Below are 17158 nucleotides of genomic sequence, written 5' to 3'. Positions count from 1 at the left end.
ACCACAAATCCAGTACAGTGGTACCTCGGGTTAAGTACTTAATTCGTTCTGGAGGTCCGTTCTTAACCTGAAACTGTTCTTAACCTGAAGCACCTTTTTAGCTAATGGGGCCTCCTGCTGCTGCTGTGCTGCTGGAGCACGATTTCTGTTCTCATCCTGAAGCAAAGTTCTTAACCTGAAGCACTATTTCTGAGTTAGCGGAGTCTGTAACCTGAAGCGTATGTAACCTGAGGTACCACTGTACTCCATTTTCTCAGATTAACTCAGAAAAGAGAAAGTATTAAAAAAGAAACCACAGGGAAATAATTTGGCTCATTTTCTGAGCCGAACAGAGCCTCTTCGATCACTCATCCAACCCTTCAGTCCATTTTCACTTCCCTTTCAACATACAGTCATACCTTGGATCCCAAACACCTTGGTACTCAGACATTTTGGCTCCTGAATATTACAAACCTGGAAGTGAGTGTTCCGGTTTGCAAACTTTTTTGGAACCCGAATGTCCGATGGGGCTTCTGTGGCTTCCAATTGGCTGCAGGAGCTTCCTGCAGCCAATCAGAAGCCACACTTTGGTTTCCGAATGTTTTGGAAGTCGAATGGACTTCTGGAATGGATTCCGTTCAACTTCCAAGGTATGACTGTACTCCTCGGTGGCAGCCAGAACAGTGGGTCTCCTCATTTGGTGCAATCATCTCATGCACCAGTGCAGTGGAGCAAAGAAGCTTTTCTATACCAAGCCAGAACATTTATCCATCTAGCCAGTGTTTCTCAAACTTGAGTAACCAGCTGTTTTTGGACTACAGCTCCCATCATCCCTAGCTAGCAAGATCAGTGGTCAGGGAGAAATCAGTGGGAGAAATCTGTTTTTCTTTACATTTTAATGAGAAATTACATAATCCACACTTATTTATCTAACACACAAAGCAAAAAAACATGATTATGCTTCAAAGCCCACACTTTTGTGAAAGAGACCTCAAACTAAACGACATGTATAAATATAAAAATGACTGCTCAATACAGCACCAGTCCATCTTGAGTGAGCTGCCAGATTTTTGTTCTTGTCTGTGATTTTCCCAACACAAAATTAAGTAATTTTAAGATTTATTTATTTTTAAAGGTAGGGAAGAAATTTGATTCAGTTCACAATTAAAGGCAAATGTAACTAATAGCAATATGTGAACCTAAATGCAGCCATTCTTCGAAATTCCCACGTCCCCAAATTTTGTAATGCAGTTGTCCAATCAAAAATGGATATATTAGAGAAGATTGTGCATAAAAAGGCATGCATGTATAACAATAAGGTACAAAAATGCATTGTGGTAATGAGAATTGCTTGCAAAATTAATCAAAATGGCATAAAAATGTATACATTAGGAGGAAATACTGATGATTTTTTGATATATTTTAAAAATGCAAATCGTTGACAAAATGTAGAGAACTATATTGAAGAGCCTCCTGCCAACCTAGCAGTTCGAAAGCACGTCAAAGTGCAAGTAGATAAATAGGTACCCCTCCGGTGGGAAGGTAAACGGCGTTTCTGTGCGCTGCTCTGGTTCGCCAGAAGCAGCTTAGTCATGCTGGCCACATGACCCGGAAGCTGTACGCTGGCTCCCTCAGCCAATAAAGCGAGAGTCGGCCACGACTGGACCTAACGGTCAGGGGTCCTTTACCTTTATATTGAAGATTAGAAAAAACTGAGAAACCAAATTGACAGATTTGTCCATGTGGCGCTGTGGGTAAAACCTCAGCGCCTAGGGCTTGCCGATCGCATGGTCGGCGGTTCGAATCCCCGCGGCGGGGTGAGCTCCCGTCTTTCGGTCCCAGCTCCTGCCCACCTAGCAGTTTGAAAGCACGTCAAAGTGCAAGTGGATAAATAGGTACCGCTTTATAGCGGGAAGGTAAACGGCGTTTCCATGTGCTGTGCTGGTGCCGGCTCACCAGAGCAGCTTCGTCATGCTGGCCATGTGACCCGGAAGTGTCTCTGGACAGCGCTGGCCCCCGGCCTCTTAAGTGAGATGGGCACACAACCCTAGAGTCGGACACGACTGGCCCGTATGGGCAGGGGTACCTTTACCTTTTTAGCCATAAAATGCCACCTAAGTACTTCCTGCAACTCAAGGTAGGAGATTGTGGAAAAGGTTATCACTGTGGAAACACTGGGGGATGATCAAGTCTCTTGGCACATCCTGATATCCTCCTTTTGTACTCCCAATGTTGGGTGCCAATTCCTCAGCCCCCTCCTATGCATGGGCAGTAGGGCAAGAGGAGCTTTGCAGGTGGTATGTCTCATTTAGATCTCTCTTTTCCAATCATGCCCATTGTTCTCTTCGCTACAGCCAAGGTGGTACAGTGAGAGGATAGCTGGAGATGTTTTAAAATTACAGGAAAAGGGCAACAATCAAGAGGCTCATGGCTGCTCTTTGTATCACCGAGTGGGTTTTTGGCAGGCATATTGAGCTGGCCTGAACCCAAAAGGAAAAACAGAGTAAAGAAGATTGCTTGTGTAGGAGTGTAAGCCATGGTGTGTGTGTTTGTGTGTGTGACCCTATGATGATTTCCCTTCAGCTGATCCCAGAAAAAATAGACTGCAAGAATAAGCTGCTGCTTTGAGAAGCAAGGCATTCTTTTCAGAACTTTATCTCCCCTCTAGTAGGGGTGTGCCAGATTCCACCTCCTCCCCGCATTTAGTTATGCCATTCATTTTCATCATTGTAAGGTTCGTTAGTCATTTCTTCACTTTGCATCGCATTCATTTTCAAAACAGATTTGGAATTCAGTCGTTCCTTTTTCATTCCTCCCATTCATTCATTATTTCCCATGGCTTTCAAGGTGAGACTCAGACCATCTTCTGCTGTCTATAAGTGTTGCCATCCAACTGGCACGACATTCCCAGGCATTCTAGTATTCCTTCATAAGGTCAGGACGGCCAAATTTGAGACAGTTTGGCAGAGGAGGCCCCATTTTAGAGGCAATTAAAATGGTACAATATACATCCTAAAAGCTCACCATTGCTATATTTTTTTTTTAAGTGTGAGACCTAGCTGATCTCATCCTTCTTGTGCACTCCAGCTGACACTCATTAAGTAACATTAGCTGCATTGCAACCTGTGGCACAACCCTGGCAGAGACAATCACAACCTGTAGGAGATTATACTATTTGTTCCTACTCACTGAAAACATCAACTGCTGGTCCGTGAAAAATGACATCCATATTTAAGAGAATCTCTGGCTGATCATCACAAAATATGAATGCAAATAAATCAATAAGTGGCGTTCTTTGTTCTCTGGTTATTTTTTCCTTCCTCCCTTGTTAAATTAGTGTATGCCTTAGTAAATGATTCCCCTTCCTACCTAGAATCAACTGATATTTGGCTTCTCCTCTCCCAGAAATGCCTCCATCAGCAGTCATGTCACCTGATCATTCTCTAGCCATTATGAAGAATGATGAAAATGCTGGTCACTGATTTGCTTAGCTGTGATTCCTGCATTGCAAGGGGGTTAGAGTAGATGACCCTTGGAGTCCCTTTCAGCTCTACAGTTCTACGGTTGTATGCTCCTTTGATTCTGTTCTTTTCTTTCTCCTCTCACACATGCTTTTCTTCATTTTATATCATGTTCTTTAGACTATAAGTCATCATTATAGAATGTCAAGCAGATTGAGGCCTTTGACAGGGAAGCAAATGTATTGTATCAATTTAGATTTTTTTTATATCTAGAGAGAGAGAGAGCTCACTTTTCTATTAAAATAAGACTCAATGTGGCTTACAGCACAAAACAAAAATCCAATACACAACAGCTATATAAAATACTGACTGCAATATAAAACACTGTATTACATATCCAATACAAAACATGTGAAGTGCACTAAGATATTCCAATTGCTGTTTCTCTTGCTATCCTCTGCAGAACCAAGGCTCCAGGAATCTGACCCAGATCCTGCACAAGACCCCCCTAAAATGCCCTTTTCCCTCCAGTATCTACCCAAAGGCACTAGCCCTCAGCAGCCATGGAGACTAGCTACCTGTATCTGTAGTGATATCATGCATGCACAAATACCACTATCTGCCTGTTTTCTTATTTTATGCATATATCATTGCTTCTGGGTCTTGATGTATGAGATGGGACATATGGGGAGGTTGGACCACTTCTGCTCACTTGATAAACCTTGTTTATGTTGACTTTGCCTCTCTCTCCCTCTTCTGTCTCACACCTGAAATTGAAACCAGAGGATCTTTGCAAGTGATAAAATACAGGAACACACACACACACACCCTGTTATAAAAGAATTAGGGACTGCTGGGAGGATAGCAACAGAACAGCAAGACAGATTGAAGAACAAACGGTTGTACTCATTATTTCTAGACGACGACCTGAAGAAAACCAACTGTTTATGAAGACTGCCTGATTCGTTAAATGAGAATGTAATCATGGGTGCTCCCTGACTTTACAGAGAAAGTGGGAAAAGAAATAAACAAAGCTTACTCATTACTATAAGGGAGAAGTGGGGAGGAGAAATATGCTTCTGATATCTTGATGGCTTTCGGTAAGAACTGAATCAGTCCACACTGGGATGACTTGGATCTTAGATCTAAATCCTGGATCCTTCACAAATGAGATTCGAGAAACCATGCAATCCTTCTCCCCCCTCCCCCCAAAAACAAAATCCACTCAGGTGTTCAAAAACATGTGTAGAGGTTCAAATCGTGCAATGAAAATAGTCAAAGGAAAGATTGTGGTCACATTCAGCTAAACAAGGTCAGACTGTCCCTGCAGACCTTCATGCTCAATGTACAAATATGTAGGCAAGAAAGAGAGGCAGTACATCTGGGGACATTAAGGACAAGGGTCCGTGTAGAGCTCTGGTGCCTCTACACGGTAGCCCTCACAAGTTATTCTGCATGATTGAACAGGCCTGTCCTCTGCCTGTTATACATTCTGCTACTACTGGCACTCTCTCCATGCTCCCACCATGCAGTGCACAAGAAATGACTATGGTTCAAAGAGACAAGGTGGCGAGTGATATGCTAAGAACCAGAGGGAAAGCAGGGAGTTGGCAGAGTGTAGTAGCAGACCTCTGGTCCTCAGTGGGGGCTGAAGTGGGAATGTGGGAATGAAACCCCTATCACCAGAGCTACCCCAGGGTCAGAATCGCAAACTTCATGTCTATCCTGTGATAAGTGCAGTACCCAATGGTGGCTTGTACATGTAAATGAGCCATCATAAATCTAACCTAGGCCATCATATGAGCCATCATAAATCTAACAGAAAGCTCCTCCAGCACAATGGGCTTTCTGTGGAAACAGTTCACCTATTTGGATATGAGATATTAAGTGGTGAAAGCAATAATGCACCAAACTCTTTCCACCCGTGAGCATCCAGAGTTGCCACCTCCACTTTCCACTTGACCCCAGGTATATTTCCAGTGGTGCTTCACCAGGCACTTGAGAACAGAACCCAGGTGGATCAGGCCAATGGCCCATCTAGTCCAGACCCTGTCTTCACAGTGGCCAACCAGATGCCTACAGGAAGTCCACGGGCAGGACCTGAGTCCTAGCACATTCTCCCCATTAGTGATACCCAGCCACTGGTTTACAGAGGCATATTGCCTTCAACAGTAGAGGCAGAACATAGCCAGTGTTGCTACTAGCCACTGGGCTGGCCCCAGAAATGTTGCTGTCAGATGCAAAGGACAAGGTGGTACTACAGTGGAACTGGCAGTTGAAGCTAACACTGCCACCCCTCACTGACCCTGAGGCAGGAGGGGGGAGGGGGCATTATAGGCCATGTAGCAACAGATGGAAATGGATGGGAGGTTCAAGAGGAATCACCATAGACTGCTGTTGCCCCAGGCAGTCACCTCACTCTCCCTAATGGTAGGGCCAATCAAACTCACAAAGGCTCAACCCCTTTCAGAGAAAGAAGAGCCGCTCGTGTATCCTTAGGTAAGTCATCAAGGCTGTATGCATTTAGGTGTGTGAACCGGAATATTCACAGCTCAGAAGTACCATGAGTGAATTTTGTATTTCTGTGATTCACATATTAGCTCATTAGTGGAAAAGGCACTAGAGCCCTGAAGAAAATTCTTATTTCTGCTCTTTTTGCTCATAATGTAACATCTGAATTGGCCCCAAGCCAATAGCCTGGAGAGCAAATCTAAATCCCAGTATAATTATGAGAACATAAGAAATTGCCTTTTCTGAACCTAATGTAGGCCCATTTAGCCAATATTCTGTTTCAAACAATGGACAGCCAGAAGCCTCTGGCATGCTCACTCTGGGACTTCCTTCAGATTATGGCTGCTTCTGAACTTCTTCTCATCTGAATTCAGAGTTATGAATTGCTTCCGGAGCACAATGATGCTTTTGGAATCCTCTATTCTTTCTTTCTTTTTTAATTTCTGAATTTTGTATGTACACAGGAACTGCAGGCAGTTTACAGCAAAGTTGGGGAACCTGTGGCTCTGGATATGTTTTTGGACTCCAGTTCCCACCATCCCCATCCAGCATGGTCAATGGCCAAGGATAATGGGGATTTCAGTCCAACTATATCTGGAAGGCCACAAGTCCCCCTTCTCTGGTTCCCAGTTCTTTCCTATCTCCCTCTTCCACATTACTGGCACACAAATGGGCATGTATAAAACATGTGCCGCCGCCACACCAGTGTTGATGTGATATAGCTGAACCAAACTTCTTTTGGTGTTTGATGCTTTACCACCAGATAGAAGCACATGTGTGCAACGGTACAATAACCTTGATGCAATCACTCCCATCTTGCAAACGGGGAAGGAGGAGAAAGAGAACACCAATTCCAGAATGCAGGTTAGACACTTTCCTAGTGGAATGGTGGTGCAGGAACTTCATATTGCTAGCTCCCCCTTTATGGAACTCCCAGCTGAGATCAGATTGTCCCCACAACCACCTTAAAACATTCTCATTTCATCAGGCACCCAGTTGTTATTGGCATACTGCTACAAAGGAAACATGTTGCTTGACGCTGCATTTTTGAAGTTGGGTTATTTTTTTAGATTGCATTTTAAAGACAGTCATTACCTGCCCTGGGAGGAGAGACAGGGTATAAGCACTTCTAATGAACAGCTAATCTAAAATTGCTTTTGTACTTGCTACTTTGGAATTTGATCTGTTCAGGATCACTCATGCTTTGGCTGAAGAGTACAGTGCTGTACCCATGAAGTCACCCACCTTTTTGGATCCATGAGCACATTTGCAAAGTGGATAAACGGACACAGACCTCACGCAAACCTTGCAGCCATATGCATGCCACAACCTATCCCATGGGCCAAAACAGAATATTTATTGCAAAGATTGCAGAAGTGGGCAGCAGGGACCCTGCAGGCACCAGGTAAGGCCACAGTGGGCACACGTGTGCCCAAGGGCACCATGTTGGTGACCACTGCCTTATACTGTCTGCATAGCTTAGAACACAATGCTAATGCAGCAAAGTAGGCAGACCTGGAGGAAACAGTCACAATCTTCTGGCTCACCCCATCTTCTTTTGTATAACAGAGAGACAGGGAGAGAAACTGAACTGGGGTGGGGAAATGCACAAGACTCCATCAGCCCTGAGCAGAGGAAGAGTGATGAGATTTTTTTTAATAAAAAACCTAAAAAGATGGTGGGGGGAAGGATGGATTGCTTTTATTTTCAGGACAAGACCTGCACCAGCCAGCAGCTAGAAAATAAAAACAACTTGTGACAGGCAATAACCTGTTTTAGCAGCAAAGCAGCCATTGTAATGAAGCCACAATCACTCTTCAGATCTCTCGTGGTCTCACATCTTTCTTCTCTTCTCTGAGAAACTGACACTTCCAATCTATTGTAGATCTCTTGTTCCTGAGCAGGGAGTTATGCTCCTGAAGCGTGTGTGTGTGTGTGTGTGTGTGTGTGTGTGTGTGTTTTCTAGACGAGGAGTCAAATCAGTATGGCCATTTAAGCATTGTTGGGGGAAAAGAGGACAAAAACTGACATTGATTTGCAGGAAAGGTGCACACAACAATTTAGACAGAGAGTGACAAATTTAGGAATCATTACTACAGGCAAAGTGCTTCCCCAGTGCAAGAATTTCTGTTTGTTCACCATAACGTCCCCTCCTTTTCCCCCCATGTATGCCCCCTTGCTTTTCCCACATCTGCTCTGGGGTGGTGGGACACTCAGAGCAGCTTTAGGAGGCATGTGGAGAGAAGAGAGTGGAGAAGGTTCGTTGTGCAGCCAAAAGTCCTTGCACTAGTAGAATCACTATAATTTTCAAAAGAAATATAATACATCTCCCCATAGTGGCCAAGGCTGTGATCAGGTGAGTCATGGCAACTTCAAGTCTCCCTTTGGCTCTCCCTTCTAGGAGAACCTCATCATTAGATAGGGTTGCCATTTCCCAGACATAGCCAGGATTCGGCCACCGTAAACAGCATCCAAGCGGGATGTCCGGGAAAATCTGGACGTATGGCAACCAATGTTAGAAGTGTATATTTTGGCAAATGTCCTTAAAAATAGATCTAAAACTTCGCTTTTCTAAACATGGCAACCCTACATGAGAGTTGACTTGGATGGGACAGCCCTTCAAATAGAGGACTCCTTCAAACAGAAGACTGTTCTGCGTCAAGTAAGACACACAGCCAACCTGAGTCAAGCTTTGACTCAAGCATGGGCAACACTGAAAAAAGGTGGACACCTTGGAATAAACACCAGTCAGGCTTTGGTGCAGCAGGCATCAGAAGCAACAAGTTACTTGTGCCAGTTGCAAAAATGGCCTCTTTTCAGCCCCCCACAAAGACTTCAAGCATATTTTGTCCACAGAGATAGGTCAGACACATCGCAGTAAGCTGAATGAGCCACTGACGTTGCAATCCATATCCAAACTTACATGGGGGACTTCTGAGTAGGCATGCACAAGTTGGCATTATGAGTCTTGAAAATGTGCCCCCTGGGTCTTGTGCATGCTTGTATGAATCAGCCTGTGAGCCTTCAAAATGGGGCAATATGGATGTACATTGCTATATTGTATTTTTCTGAAACCTCTTGGAAGAAGCAACAGTGGACTATGTGATTTTGCGCTCGCCCACGAAAATGATCCACTAAGACACCCTCCTCCCATCATAGCTTGGACAAGAGATTCTTAAAAGAAAAAAGAAAGAAAGCCATGTGTTTTTTCATTAATCAGACAGATATGCCAAGATTCTCAACACACCATTGTTCAGTTTTCAGGTAGACATTTTGAAAACAATCTTTCTGTGCAGCACTTTTCTTTTTTCTTTTTAATTCCCAGAAATGGTACAGCAAATGAAAACTGCAACTTAGGGACATCACACACCCTCTTTTTGTTCTCAGAACAATCAGCTGACAAGCCAAGAAGTCTGGATGTACAGGAAGATAAATCGATTTTATCTGATTTCTGTACCAAACACCTGGGCCACAGAGAAAGCTTTGTGTATTTCAACACTTCAAACAACTAAGTTAGGCTGGTAAAAAGCTATAACCATTGCTTATTTTATTCTAGCAGAGTAGATGTGTTATTCTGCGGCCCTCAGACAATAGAGTCTTACAGCACTTTTAAAAAATACATGAAGTGTCACAGGCAAGCATCTACCTTATCAGATCTCAGAAAGCTCATATATCTTAGAACGAATATTAATTTTGAAAATTTGAGTTGAATAATAATGCTGTTCTATATTCTACATTTTATATCTATATAACTTTCCATCAAATTTATAAATCTTCAAACTAACTACATAGTTCGTTACAAAACATCATTTTTAAAAGACCTCTGAAACAAAACTGATAACGCTTTAAGTATTTCAGCTTATGTAAATGTAAGCAAGGGATGAAATTAATGATAATGATATAACCAAATACCTTGCACAGGATTAAACCTATCAAGCATATGAGCTTATTGAAGCCGGGTTTATTATATTCCTCCCCCTTAGGATTAAAAGAAAAGCCTTTTGTTTGGCAGAAGAGTGAAAGTGCATACACATTTATTCATGCACCAAAAAGAATGGAAAGCACAAGTTAACACGGCTGTCTTAATGTAAGCCAGGTATGTGGACCAGCGATGGTGCTTCAGATGTTGCTTGACTGCAACTTGTGTCAGACCCAGTTAGCATGGTCAGTGGTCAGAGATGAAGAGACATTTGGAGGTCCACAGGTTCCCCATCCATGATATAAGCTGTAAACGTGTTCCATAGTCTCACATAGCTCGCTTACAATATGGGCCTCATCTTCACTATGTCTTAAAAGCAGTATTGTGCCACTTTATATATATTAGTTTTTATATACAGTGGTGCCCCGCAAGACGAACGCCTCGCAAGACGGAAAACCCGCTAGACGAAAGGGTTTTCTGTTTTGGAGGCGGTTCGCAAAATGAATTTCTTTATGGGCTTGCTTCGCAAGACGAAAATGTCTTGCGAGTTCCTGCGGGTTTTTTCCCCTCCCCCCCCTTTTCCTAAGCCGCTAAGCCGCTTATCAGCTGATCACTAAAAGCCGCTAAACCGCTAATAGCACTAATCCGCTAAGCTGTCAATGGGCTTGCTTCGCAAGACGAAAAAACCGCTATACGAAGAGCCTCACGGAACGGATTAATTTCATCTTGCGAGGCACCACTGTATATTTTCCAAACAAAACATAACATCTCCTCTCATCTTATGCAACATTTTGGCTATAAGCCTAGGACTTCCATCAACCACGTCTAATGATTTTCAACCTTCATCACTTAGCCTTGCATTTCATTATTTCCACTATTACTTTCAACAGTCCATAACTTGAAATCCATTCTCATAAATTTTCCCTGCAATATTTCATATAGTTCTCCTTACAAAACTTCTTGTAATCCTACAATCATAGTCAATTGATTGCAATTGCTTTTCAACTATCGTGCCACTTTAAACGGTCATGGCTCCCCACAAAAAAAATAATCCTGGGAACTGTTGGTTCCTCTAGTTCCTCTAGTGGTACCTCTAGTTACGAACTTAATTCATTCTGGAGGTCCGTTCTTAACCTGAAACTGTTCGTAACTAGAGGCATGCTTTCTCTAATGGGGCCTCTTGCTGCCACTGCACCGTCGGCACACGATTTCCGTTCTCATCCTGGGGCAAAGTTCTCAACTTGAGGTAAATCTTCCAGGTTAGTGGAGTTTGTAACCTGAGGCATTTGTAACTCAAGGTACCACTGCACTGAGAACCCCATTCCCCTCACAGAGCTACAATTCCCTAGGAAGAGGGCTTGACTGTTTAACCACTTGAGACCCCACCTCCAGGCCCCCAGGTTATGGTAAACAGAATAGTTGGACTTGGAAGGAATCCTATAGGTCCCATCACCCTAAGCAACAAACCTAAGGCCCTCCCCATCACCTTAAAAGTGCCTGTGAGTGATCACCACATCCCTATCCAACTGTTTTACACACACACACACACACACACACACACACACACAAATGTGGTGGCCAACCTAAAGCTGTTTAGATGCCCCCAACAGAGCACTCAGAACCAGTTACAAGCCCCTATTAAGCGACAATATAGACACCCAGGGAAAAGTCACACTGGTCTGCTTGTCAGGCAAAGTGAAATGAAATCCTACTCATTCCAGTGCAACTGGTTCACCTACAATATTACAGTGGTACCTCGGGTTAGATACGCTTCAGGTTACATACGCTTCAGGTTACAGATGCTTCAGGTTACAGACTCCGCTAACCCAGAAATAGTACCTCGGGTTAAGAACTTTGCTTCAGGGTGAGAACAGAAATCATGCTCTGGCGGCGCAGCAGCAGCTGGAGGCCCCATTAGCTAAAGTGGTGCTTCAGGTTAAGAACAGTTTCAGGTTAAGAACAGACCTCCAGAACAAATTAAGTACTTAACCCGAGGTACCACTGTAATCCCTTGTCAGCAGCCTGACTTCACAATAACATCAGGCAACTTGGTTTTCCCCACACAGACAATCAGCTGATTGTCAGGACTTGCAAGTCTCTTTTGACCAAGCTGCATCTTTACCTGCTTCACACCTGACCTCTTATATGAGGGCTGTGGCTTAGTCAAAACAACTACATGGGTCAAATAAGGGCACCTGGCAGGCTTCAATCAGCCTTTGGTCCAGAGGTTTCCCCACTTCTGGTCTAGCATAAATCAAAACTAGTGGCAACCAGAAAATGTAATATTATTTCATGCAGGTTTACTGGCACCACACTTTGCATATAATTAAGTACTGAACAAACTAATACATGCAATAACAGGCTGAGTTTGAAGTTTTTCCTGTTGAATTTTTCATTTTCAATAAGAGGTCCATGAAGTATGAAAATTATGTGAAAAATGATTAGGTGAACACCCTCTATCCTGGACACGACACACTGTAAAGGAGGGGTGAAGTCACAATTTTGTAAGCTCCCAAGTCTCCAGGGAAAGTAATTGAGCCCTTGAGAGAGCCCCCAAAGGCTATCAGAGCCACTCCCCAACCTGCCAAATCAAAAGTTCAGGCAGTCTCTCTTTATATAAATTGTGTGAGTCAGCCCACCCATGTAAAGTGGTAACAGCAACACCCACTCACCCACCGTCACATGTGCAAGGAGGGCTTACAAAAGCATTCTCCATTGCTAGACCAAAAAGCGATAGAAAGCAAGAGGTGATTGTACATGATGCAGAATATCTGAATCCTGCTGGAGCCTAAGAAAATAGGTGGGGTGTGTTAAGAACATAATCGGAGCTTGTTGGATCAGGCCAAAGGCCCATCCAGGCTAGCATTCCTGATCTCACAGTGGCCTACCAGATATATTGAAATACTTTATTGTCACTTGTACAACTTGTATACAGTGAGATTACACGAGCAACCCCCACTCAGCTCTCTTAGTCTTAATTTCCCTCGTTTACTGACGCACATCCACCAAACCCGAAAGTCAGTTGCCCTGTTGTTATCTTTTCATTCAGCAGCCTAACAGCCCACGGATAGAAGCTGTTCTTTACACTGTTGGTGCAACTAATCGTGCTTCTATATCTTCTGCCTGAGGGCAGGAGATCAAGAAAGTGCCGGCCAGGGTGTGAATCATCCCTGAGAATTTTCCTCACTCTCCTGAGGCAACGTTCTTCCATGATGTCATCCAGTGGATTCACGGAACAGCCCATAATATCTTGTGCTGTGTTCACCACCCTCTGTAGGCACTTCCTACCAGTTGATGTCAAACCAACGTACCACATTGTGATGCAGTATGAAAGGACACTTTCTATTGTGGAACAGTAGAAAGAGATCATCAAATGTTGATTGACATCGTTCTTTCGCAATACTCTGAGGAGATGGAGATACCTTTAGGAAACCCAAGCACAAGAGCAGCCCCCCACCACACCCCATGGTTTGCTGCTACTGGTATCCAGATGCATTACTGTCTCCAGCCATGGATCAGTTTGCTAGGGAAGAATGGAAGAATATGCGGAAGGAAAGGAGCTCCAAGCCATAAATTAGGTCAAGGAGTCAGCAGCATCGAACCTGTAGGTACACATGCACCCACAAAGGTATTGGCCAGTGCCCACAGCTGTAGTCCCTTCTGCTGCTCCTCTCACGGAAATTAGGCATGCAAGAAGCATTCATTCTTTTGTAGCCAGTAGAAAAGGTTCTGGTGTGTTTGACTTGGTGTGTGTGTGGGTGTCTGCTAGCCACAGAAGTTTCTCCACTTTGCAAATGTGTCTGTATGCTAAGAAAGGTTGGCAACCTCTGAAGTTAACGTCACATGATCTGGCTGCAAGGATCCATTATTTGCTCAGATCTGGATATAAAATACATTGTTAAATAATTTTTTGACTACTTTTAAACTCATCACACCCCCACCTCCACTTCCCCACTACCAGATTTGTGAGGATAACTCATTGACCCTTGCTAATTGGCTAAAATACATTTTTTACTTAATAGGCTTTCCATAACACAGAGGCTTTTATTGAGTTTTCTGTTGTTAAATATCCCTTCCTCTCTCTCTTTAGGTGGGAGAAGTATTAGCTTCTGATTTCTGAGTCCATAAAGGAAAGATTAAAGTCCAATGGTGGCTTATAGGTCAGTCTGGCTGACATACAGATATGGAGATATTGTGAGTTATTAACTGGATAGTTACTTAGGACAGGAAATGGGTGAGCTAATCAGATCTCTGCTGTTGACCTCCTTTGTAACTCTGATCAAACTTTGCACTTCTTCAGCATAAAACTTTTAAGGTACTGTAGCAGTGGGAAGTATGAGATAAACAAATTGCTCAGCTTTCAGACTAGGCATAGACATTTATTTGTGTTTACATTGCAGCATGGCATAACATCCTGTCCTGACTGAATCCTTTATCTGGCCTTCCCAAACCTGATGCCCTCGAGATGCTTTGGACTACAACTCCCATCATCCCTGACGATTGGTTATGCTTGGACTGATGGAATTTGTAGTCCAATAATATTTGGAGGGCACCAGCTTGGGGAAAACTGCCTTAATGTGTTAGAAACCCTTCATGGTGAACAAGTCAGATATAAAGAATCCTTGGTATCCTAGATGTACACACACATTGAGAATGAACAGGGAATACCTAGGCTGCCTTGTCACTGAATTTTTCAAAGAAGTCGGGACAGAAATGGAAGGCAAACATGAATGGTTACAAAAGATACCCACCAATATTTTGAGAGAATAAAGCTTAATCAATGGCCAACTTGGCTGAAGAGCAAGGGAGTGACCATAACCTTAAACATATTTTTTTTGGGGGGGGGGGTGGAGAAAGCCCCCGAAACACAGTTATCTTCCTCAATTTACATTTGCAATTTAACCAAGATACTCTACCAGAAGAAAGCTAACCAATTAGTCTGGACTCAGACCCACAAGGCCTATGCATGGGATGTTACATAGAGCGCCACCACAAGCTCTGGCCAAAGAAGGGTACTACAGGGTAACTAGCCTGGCAATAAAGAAAGTCTCTTGAACTTGATCAATAGGCCAGAGTAGATTAATTGTACGTTAAAGCAATCCACAGCAAAACATCTGGGTTAGAGCTGCTGTCTTAATCTGAACAACAAGGTGACTCTGCTACTGTTCCCCATCTCACCTTCTTTCAGCCTTGCCTCTGCCTGACTACACCAAGTCCTGTCATGTTCTTGCACTTCCAGAACGTTGGACTAGATGAGCCTTGTGGTCCCTTCCAACGCTATGTTGGAATTCTATGTTCTCAGGCACATGGATGTTGAGAAAGGAACAGGTTTGAAGCACTAGCTCAGAGAGGGGAAAGAGCCATGCTTGGAGTGGCAGAACTGATGCCTTGAAAAGAGATGAGGAAGTGGGGTTTCCCCACAAGGGCCAAATCTATGTTGTCCAGTACAGGGAGTTAGCTAAAATCATTAGATGATTCTTTAAAAATGTAATACCTTAATATTGCAGCACAGCGATGGCACTTTGCAGCAGTGCTCAGTGGGAGGAAGAAAGCTCATTAATTAGCAAAACAACCAAAAACAAATATATGGGGCAACCCGTGAAGGGGGAAAAAACATGAGCCATCAAAATAAGTAATTGATTTTTGCCTTATTTACTCTCATCATCTTCCACTGCTACTTAATCATCCATTCTCCTTCCTTCCTTCCTTGGCTATGGGAAAGAAATGTGACATATCGAGAGAAAATGCTGTCCCCGAGACTGCTGCAGTGAGATGTTCTTTTAAAAGCCAGGAACGCACTCCTGGGATATCCCAGTTACGTTTGCTGCCACCTTGTATTAACCCCTCCCCCATAACAATGCACCAAGCCAGCCAGCCCTCAAAGAAGGCCAGCAAGAATTCAAGCGAATGGGGAAGTGTTTCATCTTTATTCATCCCGCTTGCCTAGTTAGAATCAAAGAGGAACTGAAACCTTCCTTTACCTTTGGAGACTTGGGTTCAATGTTCGGTGCTCTAGCTGCTTGTCAGGCGCAACATTGGTGTCGTCTAAGCTAACCAGAGGCATGAAGGGAATGCTGCTCTCCTGCAATGCTGCGTCGCCTGTTCTCCTGATGCCATCACCTGTAGCAAAGGCGGGAAATGTAGAATCTAAGATTCCCTCCAGGTGGATTGTGTTCGTGTGTGCGTATTCTGCAACATGCCATTGATACAATAATTTGAGGCTTTTTAGTTTAGAGAAAAGACAAGGAAGAGATGGATGACATGGTAGAAGTTTATTAAATTATGTGTAGCATGGAGAAAGTGGGCAGATTTTTTCCCCCTCCCTCTCTCATTAGACAAGAATTTGGGCACATCCAATGAAGCCAAATAGATGAAGATTCAGGACAGACAAAATAAAATACTTCTTCACACAGTGCATAGCCGAATGATAGAACTTGCTCTCAGAAGAGGCAGTGATGGTGATCATTGTGAATTTCCTGTTAGACCTATTATCAATGAGGACAGAGTTGGAGGTTTTTAAGCAAAGGTTGCATGGCTATCTGTCATAGAATCATAGACCTGCAAAGGACTAAATGATCCACAAAGGTCATTTAGTCCAACCCTCTGCAGAACAGGAACCTTTTTGCCCAATGTGGGGCTCTAACCCACGACCCTGAGATTAAGGACTCAGCTATACAGCTGCAAATAAAACATTTTAAATGTGTTGCAAAGTGCAATATGCAAACGTGACAACCGTGAGCTATGCAAAATTCAATGTATTTTTCAAAACTTCTTCTTTTAAAAAAAGCATTTTCACGGTGCTTTTTATATATGTGTACATTCCACCTAAGAGGCTCATGCTCTATGGACTGAACTATCCAACGTCTCCGCTCCTCCACATGCAGCTGCTGGGTGACCTTGGGCCAGTCACACTTCTCTGAAGTCTCTCGGCCCCACTCACCTCACAGAGTGTTTGTTGAGGGGGAGGAAGGGAAAGGAGAATGTTAGCTGCTTTGAGACTCCTGAAGGGAGTGAAAGGCGGGATATCAAATCCAAACTACTACTACTCTTCTTCTTCTTCTTCTTCTTCTTCTTCTTCTTCTTCTTCTTCTTCTTCTTCTTCATGGATGCTTCAATTGAGATACCTGCCTGAACTTGGACTAGACGACCCCCAACTCTACAGTTCTATGATTCTGTGAAATCATATTTCACAGAACAATGCACACGTACATTTGTCATATAAAAATTACAGAGATTCAACAGGTAGCTATGGTTCATGCACCAACTGTGAATGTCCACTCCACAACTC

At 43.4% G+C, this 17158-nt stretch overlaps 1 protein-coding gene across 2 annotated transcripts in view; it reads right to left on the bottom strand.

Annotated features, from left to right (window-relative positions):
- CHRM2 (cholinergic receptor muscarinic 2) overlaps window positions 1-17158 on the bottom strand; it is a 176808-nt gene that overhangs the window by 103164 nt on the left and 56486 nt on the right. For both annotated transcript variants that reach the window (XM_083700673.1, XM_083700672.1), the window contains exon 3: window positions 15852-15990. The gene's annotated coding sequence lies outside the window, so the exon portion shown is untranslated. The remainder of the gene's footprint in view (window positions 1-15851; window positions 15991-17158) is intronic.

The sequence above is a fragment of the Podarcis gaigeae genome (genome assembly GCF_964106915.1).
Source record: "Podarcis gaigeae genome assembly, chromosome: 10".
Classification (NCBI taxonomy): Eukaryota; Metazoa; Chordata; class Lepidosauria; order Squamata; family Lacertidae; genus Podarcis; species Podarcis gaigeae.
This window is presented reverse-complemented; position numbering and strand designations above follow the sequence as displayed.